This window comes from Ambystoma mexicanum, chromosome 7p (assembly GCF_040938575.1).
Source record: "Ambystoma mexicanum isolate Mex_15411 chromosome 7p, UKY_AmexF1_1, whole genome shotgun sequence".
Lineage (NCBI taxonomy): Eukaryota > Metazoa > Chordata > Amphibia > Caudata > Ambystomatidae > Ambystoma > Ambystoma mexicanum.
In genome coordinates, this window is record NC_090939.1 from 973,022,096 (window position 1) to 973,026,622 (window position 4,527).

Consider the following 4,527-nt stretch of genomic DNA (forward strand, 5'->3'; position numbering starts at 1 on the left):
GGGATAAAGAAGACGCTCTATTAGCACCACGGTTGAGAGCTCAGAGGGCTGAAAGATGGGTCATGAGAGTGCAGGACAAAGATGGGCAGGTATTTGACATGTCTAAACGGGTGGCAGAGTAATTTGTGCAATTTTATGAGGAATTGTAAACAAGTGAAGTTCATGAAGATGGGGGATACATTGTTATTTGGAGGACATTGAAATGGTGCAGATGACGAGTGCTGAGGTAGAGGCATTAGATGCGCCGATCAATTGAGATGAGATACAGTGAGCAATCAATAGATTGCCTAGCGGTAAGGTGTCAGGCGAGGAAGGGTGGACTATCGGATTTGATAAAATGTATGCAGGTGTGTTGCTCCCTCACCTGCTCACATTTTTTATTGTATTTTAGGGATGGGTAGGGCTCCATCATCGTTTAGTAAAGCACTGATATCTGTCATACCTAAAGAGGGAAGGGTTCTGGTGCATTGTCAATCGTATCACCGATTTCATTACTAAACGTGGATGAAAAGATCTATACTAGAACACATTTTGAAGGTTTGATGCCCCGATTGGTTCACTCAGACCAGGTGGGGTTTATACAGGGATGTCAAGGAACAGATACATTACAAAAGACACTAAGGGCCTCATTATAAGGCTGGCGCTCCCGTGATGAAGGGGGCCGGTATGGGACCGGCCCCCTTCATTATGGGAGCGCTGATTACGAGCTTCCCATCGCGGGACCCGGATCGCTCCAGGTCCCGCGAGGGGAAGAGGGAGGCAATAACGGGCCAGATGTAATCTGCCCGTTATTACCTCCCTCCCCATTCCCATTGAGCCCTATGGGGGCTCAAATGGGAATGGGGATGGGTTCCTGCAAGGAGGACTTACCGGGTCCTCCTATGTCGGAGTAACCCGGTAAGTCCCCATTGCAGGAACACGGTAATGGAGCCTGGAACGGAGGCAGCCATGGAGCTAATAGCTCCATGGCTACCTCCATTCTCGTAATGAGGCCCTAAATCTTTTGGAGCTGACAAAGGACAGTGAGGATGATTACGTCTTGCCCAATCTCAAGCAGGAAAAACCATTTAATAGGCTTGAGTGGAGGTTTTTGTTTGCAGTGCTGTGGAAATTAGGTCTTGGAGACTGGGCTATGAGGGGAATAAAAGCTAAAAGGACCTGATCACCCAGGTGGTGGGGAATGAGAAGGGGTCATTGTAGGAAATACAAAATGTAAGATTAGTATGTATGCCGAAATATCCTCCACTTGCGCAATCCGGGAACTTCCATCCCAAGGGCCCACAGTGTCATGGGAGACTATGGTCGTTTGGAAGGTCTCAAAGTTAATTTGAGCAAGTCAATCCTTTTCTCCTATGGAAGAGAACCAGAAAGATAGGTAGACAACTTGCAGTTGCTGGGTATACCCATACACTGTGATGAGATAAAATACTTAGTCATGGTCACCAGAGATCTGGGTGACCTCTCTAAGGCCAACTACCCCCATTCCCTAGTGCTATGTTTGCAGAAATGTAAGTATGGTCTCAGCCATCATCAATGGGAAGGTTAAATGCAGTTAACATGACGTTGTTGTCAAAGATTCTATACCTAAATCAGATGCTCCCACTGAAATCCCAAAGGAGCACTTCTCAGAGTTGAAGCATAGAATAGTGGGGTTCATTTGGCAAGGTAGGAAACAAAAAGTGGCATACACCCCTCTGATAGTGCCACGGTATTGAGGCGAGTGGGATTACCAGATATGAATATGTATTACAGAACGGCCCCGTTTCAAGCAATCACCCACATCTGCAAAACGATCGTAATAAACAGTGGGTAGAGTTGGAGAATTATTGGTTTTGGCTGGTGACAGTTGGAGAATGGCCATGGCCCCCCAGAAAGTCTGTCCCTTTGATAACATAGAGACATAGGATACTAGGTAACTTGTGGAACCTGTGGGGGGGAGCACAGGGAGATGCGTGGAATCACTACGTGGCCTTCGCCGTTGATCCATCTATGAGCCTCATTCATATTTGATGATATTGTATATCCACTGCACTTCAGGTCATGGGTCGAGGCAGAATTAGAAAGGATTGGGCAGCTACTGAAAGGACAGGACTGCATCACAATAGGAGCGTTACAGGAGGGGCTATGTCAGTGATAGACTGGATTAGGCACCTAGAAGGAATTGACCAGTATTTGCATTTCATTTGTATTTATAAAGCGCTGTACACCAAAGTGCTATACAAAATCACAGTACAAAAATATAGATAATAAAAATGACTTAGTTACAAAAGATGGGTTTTAAGAGAAGAGCAAAAAGATGGGTAAGAAGAAATAGAACGTAGAGAAAGAGATAGCATGTTCTAATGTAAGGTAACTTGTAAAGAAAAAGAGCAGAAACAAGATTGGGCACAGGGAGGACGCAGTTCAGTTAACAAAAAAGGAGATTGAGAGCAAAGTGCTTGAGAGGGAACAAAGAAGGAGACCAAGGACGCTCGAAAGGAAGGGACCAAGTTATAAAGATATTTCAAGACCATGCATACGAAATTATATTTCAGGCACAAGTGGAAATACAGCCATCCAAAAGATGATAAGAGCTACACAAATAGAGTCACGAGGAGATAGAGAACAAAAAAGACGAAACGAGGACTTGAATATAGAAGGGAGCTAAGTGTGAAGTAGGATGACCAAAAAAAGTGCAAGAACAGTCAAAGAAACGTGAAAAAAATGAAAGAAGAAATTAGAATTTTAGCCACATAGGGGCGCTGTTGAGCTGCCGAAGGAAATGCCCACCTGAAATCCTAGAAACTATAAGTGCCAAATCTAGCACTGAAACCTACCGGCACGCGGAGATAACCCTCTCGTGCACTGTGTGTCTCATTCATTATTGGGCTCAGAGACCATCCCTGTGCGGAGCTGCTGCTGACTACGATCCAGCCCCGGTGTGCACAGGCGGTGACCGTTGCAGTGACTCTTGGGTGGAAGAGCTGCGGCCCATGACTGCATAGTGGGCTGCACCCAGGAGACCGCCGGATGCTGTGATTGCTGATCCCCTGGGCCTGACTGCCCTGGGCGCTGCAAGGGGTACACGGAGGGCCGGGGAGCATGCAGGCCCCCCTACGACTGAGCTGAACACATCTGCAGTGAGGGAAGCGTGTCTAGGAGGATTTAGTGGGTTGTGCTGAGCCCGCCCACCGTCATCGTCTGCTCCGACCCTCTATATGTGGTGACAGCGAATGCTGCCTAGCATCCCGCCCCCAGTGGGGAACACTGCACTGCTGAGAAGGCAGCGGATGCGGGACCCCTGCAGCGAGAATGGTGGGGCTACCTGCCGCCAATCCGGCGAAAATTAGAAGACGCAATATCTGCCGTGGGCAGTGTGGAATTGTGCACAGTGTGGAATTGTGCAGTGTGGAACTGCCGTGGGCAGTGTGCAGGCTTCCGAATTTTTCTGCATACACGGAGCGCCTGGATGCTCCGTCTTACGCCGTGGCTGCGGCTCGTACACGCGGCCGACGGCCATTTTGTCTGACAGGCCGCGGATGTTCTCCGAGCTCCAGTTTGGAGGGGGAAGTGAATCCGGGCCTAATTTTTGGCAATTCTGCTTGCAGGCAGCTTGATCTGCACACCCATGTTTGGATTGTGGATTTTTATGTAGTTTTGGTGCAACTACGTCGTGTGAAAGCCAGGAGAAGGGTTAATATGGCTGGACCTGCTTAGCCTACTCCATGCTCATGGCTTAATTTTTGGGACACCTATACATTGGTGGATGCCAGCGGATGGAGACAGCAGTTTTCTTCATCCCCTTCATCATCAAGTCGCTGTGGTATCTTCTTCTTCCTCTTCATCATCAGAGAAGGCTGTGATTGAGAGCCATTCACGCCTGCATGCTGTGTTCTTGGTCCTTGGAGCTGGTACCCGTCCCAGGTGAGCTGTCAGGCTCGTAGTGTGTACCTGGTATCGGATTTGACTGTTGAATGCACTCACACTGTGGGTGGTGAAGGGTGGCTGAGTTGCGGCCTCCAGTACAACTGGTGGGGGTGCCTGTGCGCTCAGACCTATGCTTGACTCTGAAGACTCGGATGACGGGGCAGGGGCTTCGCCGATTCCTCAACAGCCTGGGCAGCCTCCAATAATTCCAATGCAACAGCCGGTAGCGGCTCCACAGTTGCCCCTGCAAGGACCTCCCGCAGTGTTGCCAGCTGCCCAACCTGGAATCCCCATCATGGCTCAGGCAAGAGCACCTGCGGCCCACGCTGCTCTGCAGCCCATTCCGGAGTTTGATGCATCAGGGCCACCTTCGAGCATGGGCCCCCGGTGGAGGAGATGGATGAGTCGCCTTGACATGTATTTCAGGGCCTCTCAGGTGACGGACGATGACAGCAGAGTGGCCACCATGCTGTATTCCGCAGGGCCTGCGGTCCAGGAGATATTTGAATCCCTCACACCTGCTAATGCCTCCTATGATGCGGCCAAGGCGGCACTCCTTGCACATTTCCTCCCCCTTGCTAATGTGGACTATGAGAGATTTGTCATGCTGTCGGCCAAACA